This window comes from Anoplopoma fimbria, chromosome 3 (assembly GCF_027596085.1).
Source record: "Anoplopoma fimbria isolate UVic2021 breed Golden Eagle Sablefish chromosome 3, Afim_UVic_2022, whole genome shotgun sequence".
In the NCBI taxonomy this organism is placed as follows: domain Eukaryota; kingdom Metazoa; phylum Chordata; class Actinopteri; order Perciformes; family Anoplopomatidae; genus Anoplopoma; species Anoplopoma fimbria.
Genome location: NC_072451.1, coordinates 9,564,242 through 9,576,773, shown reverse-complemented (window position 1 = coordinate 9,576,773; position 12,532 = coordinate 9,564,242). Strand labels below are relative to the sequence as shown.

Here is a 12,532-nt window from a genome sequence, read left to right as displayed (position 1 = left end):
CAAGAGTGCGTTCACATTAAAAGGGCAGTTTTTGCAGCATATGACCAATCGCAGACATGAACAAGCTAGAAGCAGAGCAGCATATTTGACACACGAAGAAGAAACTATAATATACAAAAAAAGCGAAGACGTTAAACACATAACCCGGGTTTAAGCAACACAGTTACAGGAAATGCATAAAAAACAACTTGCAAAAAAAGAAACAAAAACTACACCATCTAGGGCACGAGTAGATCCAACTATAGTTCTATTATTCCATAACATTAATGTGTTGCTTGGATATATTCCTATAGAATTTAATGAAATAAAATAGATTAGATTAGGAGAGACTTTATTCATCTCCTTTGGGAAATTATGGAGTGTACGACAATTGTACCCTTATTCTTTCAGCTGTGTGAAAGAGACTCCAGAGCAAATAAAAAACTATGTGCTTGTGATGGCTGATGTAATATCAATCTGTAGAATTAGAGAGCTGAATACAGATGTATGACAGCAAGCTGTAACACTGATTTCCTGGTTTTACTGATTTCCTGGTTTTACCTGGAGAGTCAGTGAAAACCAAATGAAAGCTGTAGTTAGGTAAATACAAGGCCACAGCCCTAAGCCTGATGCATTAAAATGTGTTTGGTGTGCAGGCGTGCAGTGTGTCATATGTGAGATAAGATTGATGCCATGGAGCGTGAATGTGTGTGTGTGTGTGTGTGTGTGTGTGTGTGTGTGTGTGTGTGTGTGTGTGTGTGTGTGTGTGTGTGTGTGTGTGTGTGTTGTGTGTTTTGAGTTTGCTGAGCCAGTCTGACATGATTCATAGAATTTTGACAAACAGCGGAATTGTGAGAGCTGAATTGTGAAACCCTTTGAGGGGTTTCAACCTACCTTGTGTATTTCTTGTTTTGGGTTCTCCCAAATCCTACCTAAGACATAGTATGCAACCATATTTACATGACAATGATGTGTCATTTGACAATTTACCTTACCTTTTAATGGCTCTTAAAACGCTGTTTTCTATGAAAAATCTGCTAATGAAGTCATATACTTAGAGCATCACAGCTGGACGAGAGGGCCATTGACCAAGCTGTCGTATTTCACGAGTTGGGAGTGACAATGGGCTGGACCTAAAACAAAAAGGGTTTTGCATGTATGAGGATCAAAAAACCTGGTCCAACATCTTGAATTTGAAAATGTAATCTTTTATTACAGGCAGTAAATAGTCACTGTAAGAACCACACTTTCCCTTTCACAGTAGCCAACTTTATTACAAATTAAACAATTTTTTATTCAGTAATTTCAAAGGGTATAAACAAGGTAATCTGCAGCTTTGACAAACATTTCACACTATATATATATATATATGGTAGTAATAAGATACTTGAGTTACTGAGAAAGTTTCTTTATAAGATCAGTAAATCCACCCTCAGTTATGTTGACATGATGAAGTCCATTCCTAGAAAGCTGCTTTCTCATATTGTTAGTGTCACTGGTGTCGAATAACTAATTTGTTGTCAGGGTAACCCCTGGTGACAGTTGCTACAGTAATCCCTATACTATTACTTTAAATACTTTTGTGTGTTTATTAAGTGTCTTCTTATGAGATATGATTACCTGACTAATGTTTCACAACTTCTATTATTTCACCTCTGTATCTCTTTACAACAAATGCATTCTTCTTCTGGGTTCTATAGGTCATTTCTGTAAAGACAAGCTTAAAACTGAATGCATTTTTATACTTTGCAGAGTTAATGCATTAATATTAGGGATGAGCGAGTATAACATTATCTGTATCTGTTCAACCAACTAAATTATCGGCAATTGTATGATCTGAGTTTAAACCGGAAGGGGGTAGAACTTAAACCGGAAGCTATTCAAGCATCGACTGTATATGACTGTATATAAGAAGCAGACGATGTAAGATATCCCATTGGTTTGTTGACTGCAGTTTGAAACCTAGAGTTAAGCTTTTCGACTATCGCCATCTTGTTTTTTCTGCAGCCAGTGAACAGAAGTGACCATATTTGGACTGCGGAGGAGTGACACCCTTGTATATACGTCGTATATGGCTCTGGTAGCGAGCTGTCAATCACAAAGTAGCCCCGCCCTGATGCAGGCCCTGCTTTATGGTCTATTTGGCTCTAAATGGACCATAATTTAATAAACGAACTTCATTCTGTATTGAAAAAGACTGTAACTCGGTTACAGCGGCTCCCGGGTACAATGATGACTCCGGAGGGCCGGAAACACCGACCAATCAGAGCAGAATGGGCCTTTGGTGAGGAGGGCCTTTAAAGAGACAGCCGCTATAATGAAGCACATACAGGTGTATGCAGGCCAGCGTTATGAGATTAAGAACACATTTTTGTTGAACATTTAAACTTTTTCAGGGAAACCCCTAGAATACAAGTATGAACCTAAAATACTAAATTGTTAAAACTTCCCTAACATTTATAAAGCAAAATTTGAAGCGGTTACCAATCCACCTGGACTTCTATCCACAGCAAAGACTGACTGTAAAGAAAAAAGAAAAAAAAGGGACCTGACACACTGCGTGTGTTTGCTGTGTGCTAAGTGAGTGTGATGGCTGCATTTAGCAGGAGCAGGGTGATTATGGTGATGTATTACCAGGAGCTGTTATGGTTGGAGCTGACAGCTGAGGCCAAACATTTTCACACAGACCTGTCTGGGGGGAAGTAGAGACGCTGTCAGGTTTGTTTAAGCTGAAGGAGCTTTGTCGCACTCTTTCATAATCTCTCTCTGTCTTTATCCCCCCCCTCTCTCCCTGTCTCTCTTTCCGTCTCGGTTCTCCTGCTCTGAACCCTCTCTTTCTCTCTCTTTTTCTTTCACCACACTGCCTCGACCTAGGTGGGCCATGGACACGGTCCTACTCCTTTTCTTCCCTTTTCGTTCTCCTTTCTTTTCTTCCTATCTCAGGTGCAGACACATAATTACAGTATGGGGCTCAAGTCAGTCTCCAGCTCCCCCCCAGATATGCTGCCTTTTAACTGTGTCCAATCCTGTGTTTGTTTGCACTGTTCGTGTTTCAGTGTGTGAGTGCCCACATATGCAGCTGTGTGTCTAGATCTATGTGCATCATGTGTGTATGCGTCTGAGAGTTGACTTCCAGTGGTTGAGAGTGTGTTTTTTCTCCTCTCTTTATTTCTCAGCATCTAAATAATAATAACAACAGATGAAAGGGAAGAGGAAACCACACACACACACACACACACACACACACACACACACACACACACACACACACACACACACACACACACACACACACACACACACACACACACACACACCAAAGAGCCACAAGCAGCTCCCTGAAATAAGAGACACACTTCTGGAACAGACAGCGGATGCCTAAAAAACAAAGAGTGGTGATTAGAAAGGTTTCACAGTGACGTCTCTTCATCAGTCAGTGCACACTCAGCCAGTAGCTAAATGCAACACTACCTCAGAGGTAGACAACACAGTTGATTATGTCAGTTAGCAGTGGGGAACCCCCAGGTATATCTCTCACTCAAACTCACTCAAACTCAACTGCCACCAAGTCTCTGTACTTACAGTCCGTTTTGAACATGTTTACATACTATTTAAACATTTTTAACAAGATTGCCATCAATTTCACTTAAAATGTCTACATTCTGCTAATAATAATAATAATAATAATTCAGTTTTATGTGACTGCTTACACACTGAAAGTGAATAGTTAGACAAAAGCATTAAGATCTTAGCTCTTGTAACCATGCCTTAAACAAAGGCACCAAAACTGCAAACACATATTATGCTTTGCACTTTGTTTGCAATTCTGCAACCCACTTGTTACAAAACACCACGATCTTTCCTTATATTGGACATACATCTCTTGGATCAGTGGGATACCAGTCTATTCAAAAGCAACACAAACCCACACCTGTACACATTAAGAAACACATCAGTCTGAGCCTTAGCACTACAAGTAGACCTCTGGTAAGCTCACCTCTGAGAGTTTTGTAAAAGTTAAGGCAGTGAGAGTGAGAGGAAGAGGACGAGAGAGTGGAGTAGGAGGGCTTGACCCTAACAGAAGGCAGGATCGTTCAATTTTATTTTTGCCACCATACTCGTAAGGATTATTAGTTTGTAGATTTTTTCTACAATGACACTGCTGAATGTATGTTATCGTGAAGTTGTATTTTGAGAACTACTGAGCATGTCATGGCCATGGCCATGTCTCTGGTTATTCCTTGTGTTTCATGTGTTTTCCCTTGCCCTTGTGTCTCCTGTGCTCCCTTGTTTGTTTATCTCTGTGTGTGTGTCTGTGAGGTGGGCGTGTCACCCCTCTCACTCTCCCCAGCTCCCTGATTACTGCCAAGCATACTCACCTGCTCCAAGCCACACACCTGCCTTCAATCTACTCATCAACTCAATCTACTCATCTGCAGTATTTAAACACCAGTCTCACACACACTCACTGCCAGATGGTTCTCCGCATTATGCCAGACCTTCCAATGTTATTCCCCGGACTGATTTCCCGTTGCCGACCCTGCCTGCCTGTCTGGACTTCCCTGCCTTGCCTGTGCCCTGGTCAACGACTCAGCCTTCTGTCCCCGACCCCGAGTTTAGCCTCCGCTTCTTCTGATTTCCGTCTGCCTGATCCCCTGCCTTTTTCCCTCTGTGAGTCATATCCTGTCTGTCTGCTGAGTTCTCCGCTTTGAGTAAAGCTCCAGAACTTTATCTGTCTCCTGGTCGTTCTGCTTTTGGGTCCACACCACACTCTGTGACAGAGCAAACTAAATCATCTGGTGAGAGTCACGAGGTATGGCAGAAGATTCCAGAAAAATGGACCATGTGATGCATTTTTTTTGCCCAAACAGTTCTTTGGTGCCTGTAAGTTGTATTAAGGTATATTTGATTTCACAAATACACACTCTCTCAGAGTGTATTTGTCACTCGCCACTCACACACTCCCCCACAGTGTAAATACAGCTTTGTAGCCTATCATACTGATCTAGGTCCAGTTGCATTAAAATATTTCACATCATGAAAATCAGTTCCCTAAAGTTTGCGGTTCATTCCAAAGACACAAACCATGCATCCACCAGTTTGATGTGGTCTCTGAGAGTGCTCCACTGCCAAACAACCATCTGTTTATGTGATATGAAATTAGATTATCCTTTCATTTTGGAATAATACACTTCTCATGTTCATTCTCATGTTCACCAGTGGAGGCCAGGGCCACACACAGTAGGAGCTACTGCCAAATAAAATGATATGCATTTTTCCTCTCTCGAATAATCTTCCTTCAGTTGGTTGCAGTGAATGATGAAATGTTTAAAACAGAGATCTTTTAGATTGATCCAACAACTTGCAGCCAGTGATTAGTCCATTTGTACCTTAAGGACAATGCTGGAGTTATTCTAATTAAACTGTTCCACCACTGTGATCCAGACTAAATTGACTTGGCAGATGTTGGCAGCATTTCCATTTATATTTGACAATTGATTCAAGAAATCATATGTTTTCATCTTTTCAGCATTTTCTGTCATTGCTGTGCATTAGCTAAAGTGTTTTGTTTTCCTTTTATGACAAAAGCACCGCAGCTAGGAGGGGTAGTTCTTGGATATCAACTCAAACATAAAAAAAATGATGCACTTGTTAATTACTTTTTTTTTTCAGTGGCAGATTAATCCACATTTTGGTATTCTAGTGAGTATTTTTTGGCAGCAGGACTGTGTATATTGGATTGAGTCAAAATAAACTGTGTGTGGTCATGGTGATGAAGGAACATGTCACCCAGTGCAACAATGTGGCTCACCAATGTGTTTTTAATAGGGCTGTCAATCAAATTTATTTGATTGTCCTATATTAATGTCAAAATTTATCCCAAATTAATCTGATTTTTTTTTATCTGTCAAAATGTACTTTAAAGGGAGATTTGTTAAGTCTTACATTTTCTTATCAGCTAGGGAGTGGACAAATGTGTTTGCTCTAGATGAATTATTGGAAATCAATTAACACAAAACAATGACAACAATTGTACAGAAAACTTCACAGCTATATATATATATATATATATATATATATATATATATACATATTGCATAAAACATACTTTATGTACAAATCATAACATGGAAAACTCAAGCCCAACAGGCAACAACAGCTGTCAGTGTGTCATGGCACTGACTCTATTTTCAAAGTAGGGTTGTACCAAATGTATTTTTCATCTGAAGCTTCTATTAAGGTTTTCAAATAAGGCTTTGAATGTCTAACATTTTAATGTAATTTATGGTGCTGCTAGATTGCTCCTAGACCGCCCTGTTAAGACCGCCCTGTTAATACAGGTGCGTTCCTCCCTTTGTGTTTTTTTTTTTTTTTATTTTACCGTAGTGAAAATTTAGTTTTGAAAGGCTTAAAGCCAACAAATATGGATGAAGCACACCATTTTGTTTGATAAAAAACATTTAGTGCATTTTAGAAAGGATCATATCTATTTATTTAATAAATTACACACTGAATGTAGCCGGGGGCGGCTGTGGCGTAGTGGAGAGCAAGGTAGTTCTCCAATCAGAGGGTTGGTGGTTCAATACCTGGCTTTGGCAGTCGATGTGTCCTTGGGCAAGACACTTAACCCCAAGTTGCTCCTGAAGGCTTATATCACGCAGACCTGGGTTCATGTCTCAAAATGTTTTAATGTTCATTAACGCATTATTAAAAGTGGCTTGGACAGCCCTCTTTTTAAAATCCCTTTTAGACATGAATGGAGCTCTATGGCACGGACAAAATACAACATATAAGGCTTTGGATATGTACACAATACTAGTCATTAGGATCAGTTCATTGTTGGTTTGGGTCTGCATTCAAGTATTGAATATCATCACACTTATCTTTTAAATTGCCAGAAACTTGTTCTGCGTTCTCTATAAAGATGTGAAAAATGTACAACAATCATCCCTCATAATAATGATAATAATAATACATTTACATTTGACTTTTCAAGGTTTTCAAAGATACTTTACAAACATTAAAATCATCATAAAAAGCTACACACTAAATAAGAGTGAGATGAAAAAAAAACCTGCTGTGTAATCTCACAGAGACTCTCCCCTCAGACAGTCTCTGATATTATGAGACAGACTCAGGAGGCGGTTAAGTAGGGGATGCCTTTTCCCTAGACAGGAGGAGGAGTGGGTCGGGGAATGAGGGTCTCCCCTCTCTCTCTCATCCTTTATCCTTCTTTGCCCCATCTCTCTCTCTTCCTCTCCCCCTCTCTCCGTCTTTGTCTGGTTTAAATGGATTTGTAGGTATTTTCCGAGATTTGATGGTAGCTCTGGTCAGGATGACGTTGAGTTGCAGCGCTTTGTCAGCTGGTCTCATCAGTCTTATTTTTTCCTCTCTCTACCCTAGTGCTCCAGGGAGTCTTACAGATACCAAAGAGGGCAAGGATCACAGAGTCCCAGACACTGACAGTCTGAGGTGAACCTCCTGAATCTACAGGAAGGGGGAGTCGAGGTAATGGGTAGTTTGTGTGCGTGTGCGTGTGCGTGTGCGTGTGTGTGTAGTCCACAGCCACAGGGATATTTAGAATAATTGAAGGATGTGCCATGGTCAGGTGGCTCTATCAGGAAGGGCAGTGCAGATGTTTGTGATCATGAATGTTGCTGTTATGATGGTAATAACAGATGTTCTACTGCTGGGCAACTTATTTTCCGATACATGTTTCAGATCCGTAGAAGGGAGTTGACCAGCTACAGACATCCCACAAATGTTATGTACATTATTCGGGGTATCTGACCTCGTAACATTTTGATACAACCTTTTTTAATCTTGGGTACAACTCTTTCTGTCAGAAAAAAATGCTTTAACTTGTAATAAATTATGCAATTTCTTTGCTTATTTGTGTTTTGTATAATCAAGAAAATCTATTCACCAATATATGAACCAATGCATTTTTAAGCATGGCATCCTACAAGGAAAATAAAGGATTTAGATACTACATTTCTGGTCAATATAATTTTCTTGCAATTGCCCTGTTAACTATTTATGCAGCTACTAACATTCTATTGGGATGATTTAGATTAAGACTTATCTGTCACAGTTCTTCCTCAATACTGACAGTTTGTCTTCCATACTCCCTGTCACTCTGTCTCACTCACCTAATTGGCTCACTCTGTTCACCTGCCTGTCACTCTCTCTCAGTTCACTCTGGCCACTCCCAGTTCCACTTCCAGCTCACAGCCCAGCCCCCTCTCTCTCACCACACTCTCCCTCACTCACCTAATCAGCCTCATGCAGTGCACCTGTCTGCCACACCCACCTCATCAGCACCATCCCTCTCACCTGCTCACTCTGCTGCACCTACACCCTGCAGTATAAATGCCCCACTCATTCACACACTCGCTGCCAGATCGTTCGTTGCATTTATGTCAGACCTTCCAGCAATTTCCCGTGGACTGATTTCCCGTTGCCGACCCTGCCTGCCTGTCTGGACTTCCCTGCCTTGCCTGTGCCCCGGTCAACGACTCAGCCTTCTGTCCCCGACCACCGGATTCCCCTACCTTGCCTTTGCCTCGGTTAGCCACCTTAGCCTTCTGTCCCCGACCACGAGTTTAGCCTCCGCTTCCTCTGGTTTCCGTCTGCCTGATCCCCTGCCTGTTTCCCAATGTGTGTCTGCTGTGTGCTCAGCTTTAAATAAAGCTCTAGAACTTTATCTGTCTCCTGGTCGTACTGTTTTTGGGTCCACACCACATCCGTGACATTATCTATCATAAGTCGAAACATTTTATATCACATACCATATTATTAAACACATAGGTCTGTATCTTATCATTGTACATTTCATTGACTATTATTTATTTAAGCTGATTCTATCAACCTACTTCTTTTGACTGATTGTGGTTATAAAGTCAAATAATATGGCGTCACTATAGAAAGTCACTGGTAAAATCATTGCTTTCCCAATGAGACAGTTAGCCTGATCTAGACCAGGTTTGTTAATCAGCATACGTTTTCATAGTTACAGAGCTTGAACTATGTTCAATTTGCTTTATGGAGCTGAATCAACTGAAAAGCAGCCAGACAAACCAGAATAAGCCTAGATTATTTGGTAAACTGGCATCATGTAATGGGCCCCAGATACCCATATAAACATTGAAACAGTTTCGGTCTGTGTAATCAAAACTGACCATTAAGAGGTCCCTTTCCAAATCCCTGCCAATATAAATGATAAGGGACAACATCCATATTCCTTATTCTGTCTTAAGATATGGTGCAAGTTTATCTGAAGCTTCTAGGAGGCTCCCAGTCTGAGACCAAGCATTTGTATAACAAAGTTAGTCTTTTTAGTATCAAATATTCTCTTTGTGTTATCCTGAAAAGTGTTTCCTGCTTTAGCTGCAGTGGAAGGATACCTCACTAGGAAAGGTTGCCAGTATGAATAGGATTATAGGATACCTATTCAACAGGTCTATGATGAACAAGTGATTACTGGAAACTGTAGCTAATTAAAAAGAAAACTTTGCATATGTTTACAGTATATATAGAGTAAATAGTGGACAATGAATAAAGTTTTGTGGCACCGTATTACTGATGGTAATGGCCTTGTTCAGGAAAATCAGTCACAATAGCCTGATTTCTTCCTGATTCTTCCATGCAGGTCACAATGGCTCCTTGAATGGTTTGATCGAATGATTGGTTCATTGTAAATTGTAGTGAGCTTGATTTTAAGATTATGGGAGTAATATTTGGTTTTCTGACTGTGGTCTTGACTGACAACCTGCTGTGATAGAACTAATATTGAGATACACTGTAGAAGATGCACTGAATATTGGCCAAAACAGTTGCAAAAATTGTATTTCTCTTTTGTGTTAATTTTTTTTGAGGATGCAACCTTTTTGTTTGAATACAATCTTTTGGGAATTCAAAAAGACAAAACTAATCTATGGTACCAATGCCCCAAAGAGTCTCCACCCAACTAACAATTTAGGCGGTGCTAGGACAAGGAGAGCAGGGGCTGTTCTGGAGGCTCATGATGGAATAACACCTTACTAATGCATGGTGCATGCTGGCCTTTGTTTTTCTTTGTTTTGGCACTATGGGGAACTAGTTTCCATATTTTTCCATCACTTCCCCTGAAAGAGCTTGCCAACATCATTATCTCCTAAAGAAGGCAAAATTGCAGCTTGTATTAATTGCAAATAGCAATGGAGGTAATCATGGGCAATCTAACATGCAACTCTACGTGCTTGGAAAGTTTAATGCAATCCACATGAGGAAGTGCAGTCATTGGAGCAGAAGTAAACCGAAACAGACAAGGAAAGAAGAACATAATTCTCACTCTTTGGTTTTGGACAATACTTGATGGTGCAAAATTCACACATTCCTACACACATTCATACACCGATGGCAGAGGGCTGTAGGGGTTCAGTGTCTTGCTCAAAGACAATGTCACACTGTCAGGAAGAGCCGGGGATCCATTCTCTAAGCAAGAGGAAATACAGGATCAGAGAGAAAAATGTTTTCCTCATTCAAGGTCACTACAAACATATCAGCGTTCAAACTCGTTAGCTTCATACTCTTCATAACTGATAAAACTATTCACCTTGTTAATGCTCTACATGTCCTCATGTTCATGTGTTAGGAAATGCACATGAATGTGTGACCTTAAAAAAAGGTGATGTGTCCTAAGTCATCCAGCAGGTATTTTCCCCTGAGGAAGAATCCTGTGCAGTAAGAACACAGAGTTCAGGTGCCATATCAATTATTTTGTCCCGGGTGGTAGAAATATAGTACATACAGGTAGAGCAGCCAAATACTAAGACAGAAATGTGTGGGAGGGCTGCCAATAATCTGTCAGCCAGTGTCAAGTCAAATTACCCCTGTATTTATCATAAAAGTCTAACTGCGAGAAATCACAAACATCAATTGTGGTGTGTGTGTGTGTGTGTGTGTGTGTGTGTGTGTGTGTGTGTGTGTGTGTGTGTGTGTGTGTGTGTGTGTGTGTGTGTGTGTGTGTGTGAGAGAGAGAGACAGTGAGAGAGATAGCAGGAGAGAGAGAGCTGCACACCTTGTTAATGATATAGTTGTCCTCCCTCAGGCTGACTTTGTGCTCTTACCTATTCCCAAACAACTCATATACTATGTAATGAACACATGTAATTATGTTTATTAAACGTAGCAAATACTGGGTCTGGCTTCCAAATTAGGTTTAGTTTGGTCGTTCCATTATCATTTCAAAAGTCAAGAAACCAAATCACAGCAGCAGGTTATGGAGCCAAAACAATATTAAAGGAAACCTCTTGAGATCAGTGATTCTCACCAAAAACTCACTATCCCTGTTTCTTGAATAAGATAAGATAAGATAAGGTAATCCTTTATTAGTCTCGCAGCGGGGAAATTTACAGGATTTACAGCAGCATACGGTATAGTGCAAACAAGAGACATAGTAAAACAACAAGATCAAAAACAAGTATTATAAATAAGCAAATAAGCAATAAAAACAGTAATAAAAACAGTAAAGAATCCACAATAACTGAAATATTATATATACAGACAGAATAACTATTATAACTATTATTGCACATTGTATTTGTATTGCACAGGTTTTTAGTGTCATGTGTCATGTGGTCTACTGGGAGCAGAGCTGGTTGTGCAACCTGACAGCAGCTGGAAGGAAGGACCTGCGATACCTCTCCTTCACCCACCGCGGGGTGAAGCAGCCAGTGGCTGAAGGAGCTGTACAGAGCCGCCAGGGTGTCCTGCATGGGGTGGGAGGTGTTGTCCATCAGTGATGATAGCTTAGCCATCATCCTCCTGTCTCCAACCACTTCCACCGTATCCAGTGGACATCCCAGCACACTGCTGGCCTTCTTGAAGTTTGTTTAGTCTCTTCCTGTCAGCTGTCGAGATGCTGCTGCTCCAGCAGACCACTCCATAAAAGATGGCTGATGCCACCACAGAGTCAAAAAAGGTCCTCAGGAGTGCTCCCTGCACTCCAAAAGACCTCAGTCTCCTCAGCAGATAGAGTCTGCTCTGACCCTTTTTGAGTGCATTTGTGTGATCAGTCCAGTCCAGTTTATTGTTCAAGTGAACACCCAGGTACTTATAAGATTTCACAATCTCAATGTCCTGTCCCTGGATGTTCACTGGTTCCGGAGGAGGGTGTTTACCCCGGCGGAAGTCCACCACCAGCTCTTTAATTTTACCAGAGTTGATCTGGAGGCGGTTCCGCTGGCACCATCCTATGAAGTCCTGGTTTAGTTCCCTGTATTCCCTGTCATCACCGGCGGAAATGAGGCCGAGGATTGCAGTCATCAGAGAACTTTTGCAGGTGGCAGTTAGCAGAGTTGTATTTGAATACTTTGAGGCCTGCATTGTTTAGTTCCATCAGCCCTTTTTCATGCAAACAAGAAAATAGGTTAGAACCAGGTCAAACTCAAGATGTCAGACATGTTGATGAGTTAAACTGTTTTGAATATGAGTGTCCATCTTTACATATGTACATGAGAATTCTCATTTTCAACTACATTGTGGATACATGACCAACCAACCAACAAAA

At 40.8% G+C, this 12,532-nt stretch overlaps 1 long non-coding RNA gene across 1 annotated transcript; it reads left to right on the top strand.

Annotated features, from left to right (window-relative positions):
* Window positions 1–4,581: 4,581 nt before the first annotated feature.
* LOC129110963 (uncharacterized) lies at window positions 4,582–7,739 on the top strand. Its single transcript, XR_008532302.1, has 3 exons — window positions 4,582–4,650; window positions 7,384–7,488; window positions 7,702–7,739. It is a non-coding gene; the product is annotated as an uncharacterized LOC129110963 (long non-coding RNA).
* Window positions 7,740–12,532: the final 4,793 nt, after the last annotated feature.